The 19,602-nt window shown below is 38.2% G+C and overlaps 1 long non-coding RNA gene across 1 annotated transcript; it reads left to right on the top strand.

Moving 5' to 3' along the window:
* The first annotated feature begins 1,315 nt into the window (after nt 1-1,315).
* On the top strand, nt 1,316-19,148 carry LOC118766358. Its single transcript, XR_005002295.1, has 3 exons — nt 1,316-1,530; nt 12,108-12,117; nt 19,138-19,148. It is a non-coding gene; the product is annotated as an uncharacterized LOC118766358 (long non-coding RNA).
* Nucleotides 19,149-19,602: the final 454 nt, after the last annotated feature.

Below are 19,602 nucleotides of genomic sequence, written 5' to 3'. Positions count from 1 at the left end.
GACACTTGCTCTTTTAGTTTCCCATTTTATTTCATTAAAAGATCTATTTTCTGCTTCAAGGATTTTCCTATCGCTTTCCTGCAACTGCTGTTCATGCTTTGCTTTGACTTCATGGAAAGATTTAGCCACCCCTACAAAGTTTTCACAAACATTTTGCAATTCCAACTCAACATTTCTTTTATCTTACAGACCTCTTTCCCTTTTAACTTCTCTTCCAGAACATTCCATTTCTTTATGCTGCACTGGCACCATCCTCTGAGCCAGTTGCTCAGTTGGGTGATGATCTCCTCTGTCAATATGGTGCTTTACACTATAGTGGAGCAGTCGTTCCGATTTCGGTGGGATCACTGTCGTCCGTAATGCTTTTGTTTCACCACCAGCAATAGTCTGCTTTACCACCTTGACAGGGACTAATCTTGCTTTTACCAAAAGTTTCAAGGAAAAGTCCAGTTGACACTCCCACAGACGTCATGTAGTCCAAACCTAAGAGACAAGGATACTCCATCTCCACCACATAGCCTGGAAGCATGATCTTTAGGCCTGCAACCCCAATCAAGACATCAACCACGGGCATATGGTGTAGTGGTTAAGAGTGTGGGCTACTAACCCCAAGATTCCAAGTTCGATTCCACAACCGAATCAATGACAAGGTGACACTTCTGGCCATCAATTTTTATCATCCACTTGTATGCTGTCAGTTACAGTCCTTTTGCACCTTGTTGGCGTTGGGGCTTCTTTGGAATATTCAGCTAGCAGTTGCTCCTTAACACCAACCTCTTCTAGTTTTTCGACTCTCCTTTGTTTTTCATTACCTTCTTACTATTTTTCTTTCATGTAGGTCAGTCAAAACTGAGATGTCCCTTTTCACTCTCTGCTAAGTATGGACTTTTTCCTCCCATCCTGCCTTTGCTCTCTCTTCAGGCTGTAACAATCTGGCGTCTTCTGTCCTGGCCTCTCTCAGTGCCAACAATTTATTCCAACCATCTCTTGTTCTTTCTTCTTCAAACAGCTTTCTCTTTTATGTTCAACCTTCTTGCTCTGCCAACAACTTCTATTAAACCTTCCTGCTTCATGTACTTGCCCCTTCTTTGCTTTGAATCTGGAACTGTAGTCCAAATGAAATCTTCTTCTGCCAGTTCTTACACATGACTCAAATTCCAGAGCTCTAGCCAATGCCTCTTGCATAGTATTCAACTGTGCTTGTTTCACCTGAACTTTGAGCTCTGCCCTGCCCAAAGCATAGATAATCTGCTCTTTCAGAAGAACCAAAAGTTTCTGGACAAGCCGTAGTAGTGATTCTCCTATGACCCTTATGTGGGTCTGAAATTATACCCTGTACACTTCTCTCAGACACATAGTGCCATATCTTCTCTCTAATACTTCAACTAATGAAGAATAACAGCTTCTCTCCTCCACAGACAACTGGCTCAGTGCCTTTAGCGCAGTGCCCTTTAGACTAGCAGCAAGCTGAACTGCTCTTTGCCCATCCTCCCATCCATTCTGGTCAGCCAATAGCTCAAACTGGACATGGTGGGCCACTTTGCTATCAAATTCTTGTGGATGCTTCTTAATGGCAACTCTACTGCAGCCTTGCACATTTTTTGCACCAAATGTTTGCCTGCTTAGAGCTGCATAATTGTTTTCAGTATAATATTTTTTAATGAGGTCTTCACCAAAACATTCTACTCTTTGAGTTGTTTTAAATAGTCATAATTAAAGAACAGTTTTTCTTTTAAATAACAGAGAAATTACAAGTCAAAGCAAATATTAGGCCCTCACATCTTTGCCTCTACATTGTCTATCATAATTTTTTCCCACTTTTTATACTTGCTACTGTTTTTTTTCTTGCTCAGAGATTAAATATAGCTTATTTCTCCTTTTTAGAGATCACCGACAGTTTGTTACTGGAAGAAGCATATAGTATTTTGTAAGTGGAATGAGTTTTCATCACTAGCTGGTAATTAACACATGCTTAGGATGGGTAACCACCCAGAAGCTCGAGTCCGTGTATATCACGTAAGGCTCTAGAGATGGGAGCAATGATGTCTCTCACAAATACTAATCAGACACAGAATCTGTGTTGTTAGCCAGCTGGAAGAGATATCTTCCTTGCGCTATAAGGTCAGTACCACTGTCCTGTATAGGATGCCACATTTGGTTGGCAATTATGTTACAATATATATATATATATATATATATATATATATATATATATATATATATATATATATATATATATATATATATATTACAATATATATCATCATCGTTTAACGTCCGCTTTCCATGCTAGCATGGGTTGGACGATTTTGACTGAAGGCTGTCGAACCAGATGGCTGCACTAGGCTCCAATCTTGATCTGGCCTCCATGCCGGTGGTACGTAAAAGACACCAATCGAGCGTGATCGTTACCAGCATCGCCTTACTGGCACCTGTGCCGTTGGCATGTGTAAAAAGATTTGAGTGAGATCATTGCCAGTACCACCTGACTGGCTCCCGTGCCGGTGGCACATAAAAAGCACCCACTACACTCTCGGAGTGGTTGGCATTAGGAAGGGCATCCAGCTATAGAAACTCTGCCAGATCAAGATTGGAGCCTGGTGCAGCCATCTGGTTCACCAGCCCTCGGTCAAAATCATCCAACCCATGCTAGCATGGAAAGCAGAGGTTAAACGATGATGATGATGATAATTTATATATGTATATCCTATAAGTTTGTTTACAGGAAATGCTTTTGAATATGCATATAAAAGCTGCTATTCTAATATGCCAGCTACAGTCTGATGATGCCAACTGGCAACACCAGTGTTTTGGGGTTGTATGAAGCTGTGCCAATATAATATAGAATAAATATGGTAATAACAACAAGAATCTTTGGATGGAATTTATAAATATTTTAATACATCACTATGTGTGTTTCCACAAGTCACATATTTCTTAAGATCATGGTCTGGATGCATGAAAATGATCTATCCAATGTCCATGGATACTACAGGCTGTACTGTAATCATCCCAGGAATACAAACTATGATCATAAGAGACATGTGAATCGTGGAAACACGTGTAGCGATGCAGTAAAATATTTCTTAATTCTCTCCAAGGATTATTATTGTTATTACTATGTATATATATCATCATCATCATCATCATCGTTTAATGTCCACTTTCCATGCTGGCATGGGTTGGACAGTTTGACTGAGGACTGGCAAGCCAGTGGGCTGCATCAGGTTTCAATCTGACCTGGCAATGTTCCTAGAGCTCGATACCCTTCCATATATCGAAATCGTAGCACAAGAGTAAACAAGAGAGACAGAGACAGGCAGAAATAAGGAAAATTCCACTTGTATTTGAATACTATGTAAATATTCTTTTAAAAAAACTTTATTAATTTTTCTAAATTTAATTGTTTTCCATACTTAAAGTTGAAAAAGTCTCAATGACTGAAACCAATACTGAAATGTTTTTTATAAAATTATTTTAGCCTTTTCTATCTTGACCTTTTTGTCCATATATATATATATATATACACTCAAAAACGGCCCCCACACACAAACACATGTATATGTATATACACACACACAAAGACACATACACTTGCACCATTCTGACCTCTTCAGACCGATCCCCCAAATCATTGATGCTTGAAGGAGAGACAAAAAACTTCTTTTCAGTTACACATTACTCTTCCTTACCCCCACCCAAACACACATACACTGTCTCTTGAAATATAAAATAGTCTTTTATGATAACATGGTGAACCAGGTCAGTTTCAGCTACCCTACTACTAAAATGTAAACTTTTTTGAACTTATAATATTTTGTGTGTGTATATATATACAGATACAATACCAATATTCCACTGAACTTTTTAATAATTCCTTCTGGAAACTATCTTTAGCATTTTCTTGAGAATGTATATATATGTTGTAATCTTTTGTGCCCAATATTTTAATGAACTTGTTAAACTTTTTTATATTTTCCCAAGATTTTCCCTTGTAAGCTGTTCTTAACATGTTCTTATTATCAAAGAATGTATATGTATATTGTAATATTTTGTGACAACCAGTACCTGGCACAACCAAGCTTTTGTGCCCAATATTTTGATGAACTTGTTAAACTTTTTTATATTTTCCCAAGATTTTCCCTTGTAAGCTGTTCTTAACATGTTCTTATTATCAAAGAATGTATATATGTATTGTAGTATTTTGTGACAACCAGTAACTAACACAACCAAGCTTTTACATGTTACTTTTGACAATCTTTTTCTAAAAAGTGAAACCGGTAAAAACATCTTTTAAAATTGCATTTTCAAACCTTCTTTCATATATAATTCCACTCGTACCTTACAACTCCACTTTGTTATATATATATATATATATATATAATATATATATATATATATATATATATATATATATATATTATATATATATATATATATACATACCCCACATCTCCACCCATGACCACCACCTGGCAATAAGAAAGGCATTTGGCCATAGAAAATCTGCAGCAACAAATTCCATCTGACCCATGCAATCCTGGAAGAGTGGACATTTAATAATGATGACAATGATGGTATATGTTACAAACACACACATATCATTGTTAAACAAGGATATTTTTGACAGTGACTTTGAAATTTCTGCCAGTTAAGTCATTGTTCAACTGCAATGCATTGAAGTTTATTTTCGTTTTATATAGTCTCTGTTGGGTACGAGTATCTTCCTTGGGTATGTGGGTTTGGGTGGTGTAGTAAGAAGGTTTTAAGATAGGGAGATCATCAGACTATGATGGAACCAGGTGCAGCCCTGGGTTTACCAGTTCCTGTAAAGTTGTCCAACCCATGCTAGCATAGAAAACAGGCATTAAATGATGATGATGATGATGATGAGAGACTATATAAGGTCAGGATTAACTCCAATGCATTACAGTCTGATGATGGCTTAACTGGTTGAAACTTCAAAGTCACTATCAATAATATATTCTTGTTTAAGAATAATAAATCTATATTCTACAAAAGCAGAGTAACCCATCAGATAAATTCAACATAAAAACAAACATTAACATATATGTGTGTGTGTGTGGTTAAGTGGTTAAGGTGTTCAGCTAATGACCAAAAGGTCATGAGTTCGATTCCTAGTGACATGTTGTGTCCTTGAGCAAGACACTTTATTTCATGTTGCTCCAGTCCACTCAGCTGGTAAAACTGAGTTGTACCTGTAATTCAAGGGTCCAGCCTTGTCACATTCTGTGTCAGGCAGAATCTCCCTGAGAACTACATTAAGGGGTTAAGGGGTATGTGTGAGTGTGGAGTGCTCAGCCATTTGTTTGTAAATTTTATGAGTAGGCTGTTCTGCTGACTGGATCAACCAATGGCATGGCAGTTTTAATATATCATCATCATCATTATCATCGTTTAACGTCCGTTTTCCATGCTAGCATGGGTTGGACAGTATATATATATGGAAAAAAAAGTCAAGATAGAAAATGCTAAAATAATTTTATAAAAAACATTTCAGTACCGGTTTCAGTCATTAAGACTTTTTCAACTGTAACAATTAAATAATTAAATTTAGAAAAATTAAAAGAAAAGTTTTTTTAAAAGAATATTTGTATAGTGTTCAAATACAAGTGGCATTTTCCTTGTTTCTGCCTGTCTCTGTCTCTCTTGTTTACTCTTGTGGGTTCGAGGTCATACACACACACACACGATGATGATGATGATGATATATTGGCCTGAGACCCTAAACCAAAGACCCTAGTGCAACTGAAGGAGAACATCAAAAGAGAAATCAAAGAAGTGGGGTCTGAAACTCTTGAGGGTGTTATGGTGCAAGTTCTGGAAAGAGCACAGACATGTGAAGCTGAAAATGACTGCCATTTTAGCAATGTCATTTTCCATATGTGATATAGTAGTATTGCAAAATTTGACTTGTACATATTAATTTCCATTATGTCCTTTATATTGTATCAAAATTTCATGCATCTATTTGTAAAGTTAAGGAAGTTGTTAAAATATGAAACCCATCAGTGACTTTTGGGGCATACATATACCCGTATACAGTGAGAGAAAGATGATGGGGGAGAGAAAATGGGGAGACGGAATGTAATGACATTGATGATAAAAATCAACAATAATGCCAAGGGAAAGCGTAACGGAGACAAATGTTGTGTCTACTAGATACACAAATGTTAAAAGTTTTACAACCTTGATAATCTCAGTTGATTAACAGATTTCTCATTTCTCTATTTTATATATTTGAAACCTCCTTCCTGTCATTTAGTTTTCTTCTATACAGAAACATTCCCTCAGGGTACTTTCTGTCTGCCATGTTGCTGAGAGCTATTGTCACATTGAAGCTTTTTCCTTTTTGTGTTTATGCTTTGAATGCAAATGTGATTTTAATGAATGCATGCATACACACACACACGCACACACATGCACACAGCCATACAGACATACAGCCAGCTATGCACAGCCGTACACATATGCTTATACGTAGATAAAAATCTATAGATATAATATTACTGTAGATATTGTTTTACACTTCCTTATTTTAAGGATCTGATGTACATACATTATGTTACATTACACGCACACATACGAATGCATATACAATCAGATATATACACATGACCAGGTAACATTGGCCAACACACATATATTTATACTTACAGAGACTTACACACAATAATCATTACTATATATTATAAACACAGGACTCTTAGCTTGTTATACATACATGCATATATACACAAATCATCATCATTGTTTAACGTCCGCTTTCCATGCTTGCATGGGTTGGACGATTTGACTGAGGACTGGCAAACCAGATGGTTGAACGAGGCTCCAGTCTTGATCTGGCAGAGTTTCTACAGCTGGATACCCTTCCCAATGCCAACCACTCCGAGAGTGTAGTGGGTGCTTTTACATGCCACTGGCACGAGGGCCAGTCAGGCAGTACTGGCAACAGCCACACTCAAATGGTGTTTTTTATGTGCCACCTGCACAGGAGCAAGTCCAGTGGCACTGGCAACGACTTCGCTCAAATGATTTTTCATGTGCCACCGACACAAGTGCCAGTAAGGCGATGCTGGTAACGATCATGCTCGAATGGTGCTTTTTACGTGCCACTGACACTGATGCCAGTCATCAAATTTGATTTTGATGGCCAGTACACTGACATGCTTATTATAGTAAAGTTTGTTTGCCAACATAACATGGCAGTCCTGGTTTAAGACTAATGTTGCTGTAATTTAGCTCCAGGAGACATCGTCTCCAGCTGGCTATACAACACGATCTGTGTCCTTATATTTTCGAACAAGGGAATATAAGAACACAGATTGTGTCATTAGTCGTAAACCAGGACTGCCATGTTATGTTGGCAAACAATCTTTACTACAAAGTAGTGTTGCTGAATATCTCACGTTGTGAGATTTAAAAATAGTAATTTTCTAATGCTTATTATATACACAGCTATTTACATAAAACGCTGCTATATATTATAAAGACAGGTAACTTTGGTCACTTCTCACACCTGCTTCTGTAAACTGATATCTAGGTACAAACTTGGTACAAACTCAGTAATTTTGAGATGGTAGTGGTGGTGGTGGTGGTAAGGGACAGGAGTAGTTAGTAAATTACATCAACCCCAGTACTTAATCATCATCGTTTAACATCTGCTTACCCATGCTGACATGGGTTGGATGGTTTGACTAAGGACTGGCAAGCCAGAAGGCTGTACTAGACTCCAATCTGATCTGACAAGGTTTTTACAGTTGGATGCCCATCCTAACCCCAACCAGACACACACACAAAATAAGTATGGCAATATATTACAGCAATAAGTAACTTAAGCCTGGTATACAACACACAAACACACACAAGTGAAAAAACATATATATATATATAGATACACATATATATATATACATATATATATATATATATATATATATATATACATACATACATACATACATACATACATACATACATACATACATACATACATACATACATACATATATATATATGTGTATGTATGTATGTATATATATGTATATATATACAGATATATACACACACAATAACCATTGCTATATATTATGAAGACAAGTAACTTTGGCCCTTGGGAAACAATCGATATAATTTTCAAAACCAGAGATATTTCTAGTGCATTTCTGAAATACTGACTAATTATTCCTGATATCAAAGAGCCAGATGGCTGCAATTGTGAATGTTGAGTGACATTTCTACTTGAAAGCTTTTCAAGTTTCAATGTTACAATCCATTACTGAACTCCACAACCTCAACATGAACAGCACAGAATTAAACCCATGAACCTCCCCATAAATGTTCGCCATTCTTGATCTCTCTTGACAAATGCACAGCCAATCCTCAATAGACCAAATGCTGCACCACAAACACTGACCGTCTGCTTCAGAACCAGAAAATACTCCAGACCCTAACAGCTATGACCCTTTGCAAACCTTAGGTGTGCCCTTCAATAGATTACTGTTTCCATGGTACCCACAGACGATGCTGCAGCTACACAAAGAATTATACTTGACTGCATCCTAAGAAAAACCACTCAACCGATTACCATTTACAAACACACGGTTATCCCTAACCTATATATATTCTATACCCTCTCTCTGCTCTTTCTACCACTACTACAGTGGCCTCTGCTTCTCAAAACCAGCTGATCTCATGCCACTTCCACCCAGCTACACTCAACTAACTTAACTCTACTCTCCTTCAGTTACTATGGTTTCACCTTCTTTTCCAGAATGTCTGAAATTCTTTCCCAGCTCATGTCTTGACTTGCAGTGAGATAACAAGAATATTACATAACATGCTGTACTTGGATTTAAAATATGTTTCATAATTCGTAATTCTTTCATTTTTAGAATAACTTCCAAAACTCGTAATTCTTTCATTCTTTAAATTTTTGCAATATTCTTTCCATTTCATAACTCATGTGATTCCATACTTTGCCATGATTTCCTCAACAATCTCACACTCTCTCTCTAAAATTTGTAAAAATCTTCACTTTGTTGTATAACTTGTGTCTTTCTCATACTTGCCATGATTTCTCAAGCAATAAAGTCTTCTCTCTCTTTCTTTCTTTCTCACTCTCTTTCTTTCTCTCTCTCTCTCTCTCTCTCTCTCTCTCTCTCTCTCTCTCTGCCACACTAGTGTCTTCTACTGCCATTTCCTCAAGTGAAGCTGACCATTGCTGGTCCATGATGCACCCACCCATTCCTGCCCCCACCACCTATACCAGAAATCTCTTCTCTTAAACTGGAAACCCCTACATGGCTCTGCCTCGCTTCTGCATCAGAAGACTTGCAGACCTCCCTCCCCCCTACTACCACCAGCCCCAGAAGCAATCATTCATACTACTGCATGCACCAAAAGGAGATGTGTCACTTTGTAAATTAACAAACCACTGACCCCTTTCCCTCTATATATAATGGACTGATCAATTGTGGCTCATTTACTTAATTCAAACATTGACTTATTTATTATCATCATCATCATCGTCTAACGTCCATTTTCCATGCTGGTATGGGTTGGACGCTTTGACTGGGATCTGGAAAGCCAAGAAGCCGCACCAGGCACCAGTCTGATCTGGCAATGTTTCTACAGCTGGATGCCCTTCCTAACACCAACCACTCTGAGATGAAAGTGGGTGCTTTTTACATGCCACTAGCACAGGGGCCAGAGGGGGCTGGCATTGATCACAATCGGATGATGCTTTTTACGTGCCACTGGCACAGGAGCCAGTCAAGGCAGTGCTGGCATCAGCATGTTCGGATGGTGCGTTTTACATGCCACTGGCACAGAAGTCAGTCGGGTTGAGGGAGCTAGCATCGACCACGTTCAGATGGTGCTTTTTACATGCCACCAGCACAGGGATCACAACTACAATTGCCATTTGATTGTAATTTTGATGTTGATGTACTTGACTCAATAGATCTCCTCAAGCATGGCATGTCGTCCTATGAACCAAGGGTACTTTTTGAGTTGGCTGGTTATGCGACACTGGTGTGGGTTACAGTTGTGAACTCACTTTATTTGCCAGGTCTTCTCAGTCACAGTATATCTCCAGAGGTCTCTGTCTTTTATATTTATGTTTACAGCAATAACACTTATATTTACAATGCTTACGTTACACTCACTCCCAATAGGAGCAACAATTTGAATGATGTTTGAATGATGGCAGGTTAAAGCAAGAACAGCTGATGTGACATGTCTGTTATCAAACAGCCATTGAAACTGTTTTTCAGGTACTGAATACCACCTCTCCTTCTCATGTTCCCTCCCATGCCCCTTTCCCAGTTTTCAGAGTTGAAACTGTCAATGTAGGCACATTGAAAAGTAGGTCTAGTGACATTGTTGAGATGCTTGAATGGAGGTGTGTTGATGTATGTTGCATTCAAGAGGTAAAGTGGAGAGGAACTTCAGCCAGGTTCCTTGCAGGCAAAACACATAGGTATAAAATTTTCTGGGAAAGTAACAGCAACGAGATAGGTAGTGTAGGCATACTTCTTGCTAAGAAATGGGTGGATGAGGTCATTGAGGTAGTCAGTGTATGCGATAGAATATTTAAGGTCAGGCTTGTCTTACAGAATAATATAGTGGAAATTATCTCGGTCTATGCTCCACACAAACTGGCCTACCAAATGAACAAAATGACCGTTTTTATGATATTCTTCTGCAGGCTACCTCAAAGATGAGTGACAATGATCTCATCTTCATGGCTGGGGATTTCAATGGGCATGTCAGGCAGCAGCTTGGTATCTTCCATGGCATACATGGGGCACCATGGAATTGGTTCCTAAAACAAAGAAGGGACAAGGCTACTGGAGTTCTGTAATGCCAATAACCTACTGATCTGCAACACCAACTTCAGGAAGCCAGCCAACCTGATAATCTACCAATCAGGTGATTAGGCTAGCTAGATTGATTACATTCTCACCAGACAGCAGGATATATGGTTGTTCTTAAATACAAAGACCCTCCCTGGTGAAGAATGTTCCCCACCAGCATAAACTAGTCATTAGTGACTTTAGACTCCAGGCCAGAAGGATACCAAGAAGCAGATACATCTGGAAAAGAAGGATTTGGAAGCTTAAGGACTCTTCATATGGTCAGGGATTTAGGGACTTCCTAATTGAGAAATTTGATGAGCGGGAGGAGCTACAGACTTGTGACACAGAGGGCAACTGGGAATTCCTGCGGGACAGCTTGCCGAGTGCCACAGACCAAATCTGCAGTTGGTGCAAGTCCCATTCAAACGTAGAAGCAATGCTGTAGACAAGGCCATTAGAGCAAAAAAACAGGCGTGGCAGAGTTGGATAACAGGGAACTGTATAAGAGAGCCAGAAGGGAAGCTAGGAGACAAGTATATCTAGCCAGGGCAGAAGCATAAAAGAAGTTTGCCTATGTTCAGTGACATGAGAACCAAAGACTTGAAGTGTTTCAGATTGCAAGACAGAGTGTGAGAGAAAATCTTGATATCATAGGAGAGAAATGTGTCCACATGGATGATCATTCACTTGCATTTAATGATTCTGCAAAGAAAGAGGCTTGGAGATGCCATTATAAAAGACTGCTGAATGTGGAGAATGAATGGGGAGTAAGAGAGTCTGCTAAACGTTGACCCAACTGAGACACCAACTACCCAAATCAACAAGTACCTTGGTAGATAAAGCAATTAAGGATATGAAGACAGGGAAAGAATCCAGTCCATCAGGAATCACTGCTGAGATGCTTAAAATATCTGGTGGTGTGGGTTATGGTCTAGAGACTTGTATTGTAAATCATGTAGTTCACGAAGGAGTCATACCCAATGACTGGTGTAGCAGTACTATAGTCAACTGCTACAAAGATAAAGGTGATGCTTTAGATAGAAGTAATTTACAGGAGTATCAAACTGCTGGATCAGGTGATGAAGGTCATGGAGAGGGTCATAGCCTAACTGATTAGGGAGAGACTCTGGTTGGATGAGATGAAGTTCGGTTTTGTGCCAGGTAGAAGCACCACTCATGCTGTATTTCTGGTAAGACAACTTCAGGAGAAATACTTAGCCAAAGATAAACCTTTGTACTTGGCTTTTGTTGATATGGAGACAGCCTTTGACAGGGTTCCCTGATGTCTTATCTGGTGGTCAATGCGGAAACTAGGGATAAACTAGGGTGGTGAGAGTTGTACAAGCCCTGTACAGGGATGCTATCAGTAAGGTGAAAGTTGGCAATGAGTACAGCGAAGAATTCTGGGTAGAACTAGGGGTTCACCAAAGACCAGTCCTCAGCCCCCTTTTGTTCATCATAGACCTCCAGGCAATAACAGGGGAATTCAAGACAGGCTGCCCCTGGGAGCTCCTCCATGCTGATAACCTTGTTCTTATAGCTGAATCATTGCCAGAACTAGAGAAGTTTCAGATGTGGACGCAAGGTCTAGAATCAAAGGACCTTAGAGTTAATCTAGCAAAAACCAAAGTCTTAGTAAGTAGGAGAGCAGACAAATCACAAATCCCTTCAGGTAAATGGCCCTGCTCAATCTGTATGAAAGGCATAGGTAGAAACTCCATATGATGTACCCAGTGTAGGCTATGGACACATAGGTGCAGCAATATCAGAGGAAGGTTAACAGGGAAAATAGCTTTTGTGTGCAGAAGATGCACAGGTACAAAAAATACTGAAAATGTGCTGAAAATAGACTCCATCAACTGCTAGGTGGGTAAGCTAGAGGTAGTAGATAGCTTACGTTATCTATGCGACCAAGTTAGTACTGGAGGTGGAAGCTCTGAGAGCATAGCTGCGAGAATTAGAATAGGCTGGATAAAGTTCAGAGAGCTCCTACCTCTGCTGGTAAAAAAAGACCTCTCTCTCTCAGAGTGAAAGCAGATTGTATGATGCCTGTGTACAAACAGCTATGCTATATGGCAGTGAAACATGGGCTGTGACAATCAAGGACATGTGTAGCCTTGAAAGAAATGAAGCCGGTGTGGTTCACTGGATGTGCAATGTCAGTGTGCATATTCAACAGAGTGTAAGCATCTTGAGAGAAAAGTTGAACTTAAGAGGCATCAGATGTGGTGTGCAAGAGAGATAAATGCACAGGTATGGTCATGTGATGCATATGGATGAGGACAGCTATGTAAAGAAGTGCCAATCTCTAACTGTGAAGGGAACCTGTGGTAGAGGTAGACCCAGGAAGACATGGGACAAGGAGGTGAAGTATGATCTTTGAACTTTGGGCCTCATAGAGGCACTGACTGGTGACTGAGACTTTTGGTGATATATTGTGCTTGAGAAGACCCAACAAGACAAGTGAAATTGTAATCATGGCCAATGCTGGTGACACGTAAAAAGCACCTTTCAAGCATTGGACTTCACAGAGACAAAGTGGCTGATGCCGGTGGCACATGAAATGCACCTTTCAAGTGTTGGGCCTCACAGAGAGAATGATGAATGACCAAGACTCTTGGCATTATATTGTGCTTGAGATGAAGACCCATCAAGACAAGTAAAATCACAGTTGTGACAGATACTGGTGTCACGCAAATGGCACCATGTCAGTGGCACATAAAAGAACCTATCTCTCAGAGTGGTTGGTGTTACAAAGGCCATCTAGCCATAGAAACCATGCCAAATCAGATTGGAGTCTGGTGCAGCCTTCCAGCTTGCCAGCCCTTGTCAAACTGTCCAACCCATGCCAGCATGGACAACAGACGTTAAATGATGATGATGATTAATCATACCTATATGACACAATTCACAGAAGCCTTATGAAGGCCATGAGTACAGCACCTTTCCCACCCAGACCAAACCTGCAAATTTTCTTATACAGCTCCCTCTTCCAGACCAAAGCTGCAAAGATCATGGACACATCCCCTTCTCCCAAACAAGCCCTATGAAGGCCATAGACACAACACCAAGACCAAACCTATGAAGGCCACAGAGACAGTGCCCTACTCCAGACCCAACATGTGAAGGCCATAAGCACAGTCCCTTTCCAAACCAAACCAACAAAAAAGAAAATGCATCCAAGTGTCACCGTAGCCTTTCAACTTTAGTTGTATTAACAACTAATTGCATATTATTACCTTCTTTAAAGCCGACCATCATTCATTGAACTTCATACTGTTGCAGTATGCTAAGTTATTTGAATTATGAACGACAGTTTTTATACATCAAACACACCTATCACTCACCTAAACCCTAGAGGCATACTCTCCAGAAATAATAAATTTAATTATATCCCTTCCCATTCGTTACAAAAGAGATGGTAATTAGTTTTACATCTGCTGCAGTAATAGATCAATAACTTTCTCGGCTTTTATTTATAAAGCATTTTGCAACGTCTGTTCCTCACAAAAGAAAATCTTCAACGCAACTAAAAGTTCTTGAGAATCACACAAACTCAAAGATGATTTGCTTAAATAACTATCGAAGTCAACTGAAGACAAAGAACCATTTTTTGGTATGTTTTTTTCTAAAACTTCATTTTCTTTTTTTTATTGGTAATACAAGATATTATTAACCTGTATTTAATGGTATCTAAGACACTCCTTCAGTCTCAAAAAATGTCTCAAAATAATTACCCTGATTCCCGTATACAAAGCTGAACTTTGCATAAGCTAATATTCAATGCTTTTAAGGCGGTGAGCTGGCAGAAACATTAGCACGCCGGACGAAATGCTTAGTGGTATTTCGTCTGCTGCTAAGTTCTGAGTCCAAATTCCACCAAAGTTGATTGGATCGATATTTAAATACCAATCTTATCAGGTGGCCAGTATGGAAATAAAAACCTCCAAAGGTAATAATTATTTAAAATTATAATTTAGGGTATCTAAGAGATACCACCACACTGGAAATAGCAGTCAAAACTTGACTCTAAAACCACATTAAATATTCATAAAGCACCAGGAGAGAAGACAAAAAGACAAAATAAACTAGCAAAAAAATTACTGGATAATTCCAGATCCCAGACTTCTGACTCTGCATAAGAAATACTCTGCCTTCATCAGTGGAATATACTCACAAAGCACATAAATACAAATATATATGTATATATACGACATACGATATACTTTTACATATATATATATATATATATAGGTAAACGTTAAAAAAACACAAACTGGGACAAGAACGTGAAACATTTTGAAGACGACAAAAAAAAAACACACAGACGGGACTTTCGAAGCTCTCAGTCATCAGTCAAGAACCAGATCATCTTCGCAATTTTGGCTGATTAATCTTGAGATTGCTCCAATCTGGGCAGCCCGCCAAGGGAAATCTAAGCCAATCGCATTAGATTCTTTGGAAGAAAACCTCGAAAGTATACAACATGGTGACGGAAAAAACGGACGATGTTACTCGAAAAAAAAAATTCAAAAATACGTAAAAACAATAAAGATAGCACGGATAAAAATACAAAATAACGTAAAAACAATCATAACAAAACCAGGACGTCAGGACAAGCGTCTTTCGACAGGACGAGGAGAGTATAGGCTGGCTGTGGAATAAGTGCCTGAAGGCAAACGGAGCACAAACACATACATGTGGTCACGCCAACTACTTGATGCGAAAGGCAGTGGTAGCTAGCTGGTCACGTGAGCACAAAAAGGAGAAAGGGACAGATGAAGAGAGAAGCAGGAGAGGGAAAGGGACAGGTCAAGTGGGGTATAAGGTCTGAGAGGCAGAGAAATGTGGGAGAGGAGGGACGGAGGAAGAGGAGAGACGGAGGAAGAGAGAAAGAAAGAGGGGGAACAAGGGAGGAGAAGAAAAAGAGGGAAAGAGACAGAACAAGGGGAGTGACATATAAATATATATATGTCTATTTTAATGTATAGATGCAGTGCTGTCCATATACATATTTATTTATAACCCCACACTGTATTAGTATTATAAGTGTATGAAACGTGAAACTTTTAGACAAAGTGAAAGAAGAAAAGAGAGCAGTGAATAAAACAATTTTTGTAAAAACAAATTAATATTCTTAATAATTTTTGCTTTCAGACATTTCTACAGTTCCAGATCTCTGTAGCTACCATATTGCTTATGATTAAGTTAGTATAACATTTTATTTCTTTTGAATGACAGCTTTTTGATAAAGGATGACAGAATAAATGTTTGGTTTGTCATCAGTATACTGATGGGACAAAAGACAGCCTTTTGTGCAAAGTAGCATCTTCACCAGCTGCCAAGCAGTGTTCTCAACAGTTTCAGAACCTTTCCACAATACCATTCTCTCAAACAGTGCTTATCAAAAAATATCCAGTTTTATTTATTCATTCATTTTGTAATATTTTTGCTTTTTGTCCTCAGTTATCTCCTTGCATCTCTCACACCAAACCAGACACAGTTGTAACCGCTCCAACCCCAAGCAGCAACTATTTTGTTTTACTACAAGCTGAGGATTTGTTCTTTGCTTTCTGCTTCAATCTTTCTCCCATGTGTGTCTGCCACGTCCATGATGAGGCATATTCTTCTTCCCTCCACAATTAGGGTCCACACTGCTTTGAGATCACCCCTAGGTTTAATGCCTTACTATGAGGACATCATGGCTCAAGAGTAGAGAAATGCTGGGTGTTGTGAAGTTTGTAACTTTCACAAATGCAATGACTGCTTACTGAAAATATATACCATCATTCGCAAATTGAAAATGTTTCAAGGATTAGAATCACCGTGGGTTTATTCTTCAGTCAATGAGACTAATCCTTGATGCAAAACTATTGGATTAAAATGTCAATGATATATTTCTGATACATATTTTATTGGCCCCAGAAGAATGATTAATAACAATGATTTAGGTTTATAATAATCCTTTCTAATGTAGGCACCAAAATTTTGGAGGAGGGGGACAATTAATTACATCACCTCCAGTTCTCAACTGGTACTTATTTTATCAACCCCAAAAGGATAAAAGGCAAAGTAGACCTTGGCAGGATTTGAACTCACAAGTGTAGACCGATGGATGTAGCTAAGCATTTCGTTCAGTGTGCTAACAATTCTGCCAGCTTGCTGCCTTTAGATTTATACTAACGTTAAGGCATATAGCCAAGGGTGACTAGGCCATAGCCCACACCACCAGATGTTTTAAGCATCTCGGCAGTGATTCCTGATGGCCAGCTTTTCCTGGTTTCATACTCTTAATTGCTTTATCTACAATCAGATGGATTATGCAGAACATTGTGTTGTTGAGCAAGGTACTCCATTTCATATTTGCTTCAGTTATTTCATTTTCAAATAAGTACCAGTTTCAAATAAGTAGAAGTAGGGCTCCACCATGGATCAGCCCTCAGTCCCCTTTTATTCATCATAGTCCTCCAGGCAATAACAGAGGAATTTGAGACAGGTTGCCCCTGGGAGCTCCTCTATGCTGATGATCTGGCCCTCATAGCAGAATCACTATGAGAACTAGAAAAGAAATTTCAGGTGTGGAAGCAAGGTTTAGAACCAAAAGGCCTTAGAGTCAATGGAGCAAAGACCAAAGATGATGATGATGATGATGATGATGATGATGATATATATCTATACATTCTGAGTATTCCAAACATATCCTCATGTAATGCTTCTACACCCTGATGAGTTTCCATCCAAGGTATTTTAAAATGCATAATCATATATTTATATATGTTTTGTAATTTTAATTTTGCTTGTAAAATGAAACAATTGTAGGTGAATACGTTAAGTAATTAATAAATTAATTTGTAGCCATTAGATCTCACTCTTTTCTAACTCAATAATTAATATGTATGTATATATATATATATACATATATATATATATATATATATATATATATATATATATATATATATATATATATACTAGCATTATGACCGTCGTTGCCGGGTCATAGTGCTAGTGCATGTATATATGTGTATATATATATGTGTACATATATTACATGTACATCTATATATATATATACATCTACACATAAAATACAAAATACAAAGTTATATCTTGATATCACTAGTGATAACAATACTTAAAATATATAACAGACTGGAATTGTAAGCCCGTCTCTTGCAATTTTGATCAATTGTATCTTGTCCTCCCTCTTGTATAGAAGTATGGCTACAATCCAGCCTACCTCAACTTCGGGGGGGGGGGCATTTTAAATTTTTATCCGGCACATCCTACATCCCAGATATAAAGGTAAAAATAAAATATTTCCACTTTGCAAGTTCAAGTTGAGTACTCCCTTGCACGCTCCGTTGACTCGAACCTTGCTTCTATTGTGGCGAATTTACCGCCTCTGGTTAGATACCTTTCATAGTCGCACCAAGACACTTTTCGATGGTACTTTCCTCCAGGTGTTCAAATCTTTTTTCTCTACATTGTATACTTTATAGACAATAGTCTTTTCTTTAATTTAATTTTTTATTATCCATCTGGACTATTTCTGCACGCTAATTTTATAATTTATTCCCATTCATGTGAAACCACTTATTCAAGTTCAAGTCATTGATGCAATTTTATACCATTTGCTATTTTTACTTTTGTTATGTTACGATTATATTATACTTTAGTTTGATTTTAATTATTACTTTCTACATATAATTCAATTGTTATTATTATTTTTATTGTTAAAGTGAAAGTATCTGACATAAAATAGAGAAATGTTTTTGTTTCACTTTTAACACGTAATACTGAAATAGTGGAGAAGATATGATATTGCTATGGGCTTGCTCTAGGCAAGAAGTTGAACTTTTTTTTTGCCCATGAAACTACATGGACCCTAAGTAAGGCATGTGTAAAATTTGAATGAAATTGGTTGTGTAGTTCTCAAGTTTTAGGGAAACACACAGACAGATAGACAGACAGACATACATTCTCAGTTTTATATATATAAAGATACATATATATATATATATATATATATATATATATATATATATATATATATATATATACATACATACATACATACATACATACATACTACATACATACATACATACATACATACATACATACATACATACATACATACATACATACATACATACATACATGTGAAAGTGCATGGCTTAGTGGTTCGGGCATTTGACTCACTATCATAAGGTTTTGATTTCAATTCCCAGTGACTTGTTGTGTCCTTGAGCAAGACACTTTATTTCTTGTTGCCCCAGTCTACTCAGCTGGCAAAAATGAGTAGTACCTGTATTTCAAAGGGCTGGCCTTGTCACACTCTGTTTCATGCAGAATATCCCTGAGAACTACATTAAGGGTACACGTGTCTGTGGAGTGCTCAGGCACTTGCACGTTAATTTTATGAGAAATCTGTTCTGTTGATCGTATCAGCTGGGACCCTCGTCATCATAACTGACAGAGTGCTCCTATATACATAAAAAACATCTACTCTGTAAAGTGGTTGGCATTATTAGGAAGGGTATCTAGCTATAGGAACCATACCAATACAGACAATCGGATCCTGGTGCAGCTCGCCAGCTTATCAGCTCCATGTCAAATCACCCAACCCATACCAATATGGAAAACAGACGTTTAACGATGATGATGATGATGATGATGATACAAGGTGTCCACAAATTATCTTTACAACAGAAAT

This window comes from Octopus sinensis, linkage group LG1 (assembly GCF_006345805.1).
Source record: "Octopus sinensis linkage group LG1, ASM634580v1, whole genome shotgun sequence".
NCBI classification, from domain to species: Eukaryota; Metazoa; Mollusca; class Cephalopoda; order Octopoda; family Octopodidae; genus Octopus; species Octopus sinensis.
This window is presented reverse-complemented; position numbering and strand designations above follow the sequence as displayed.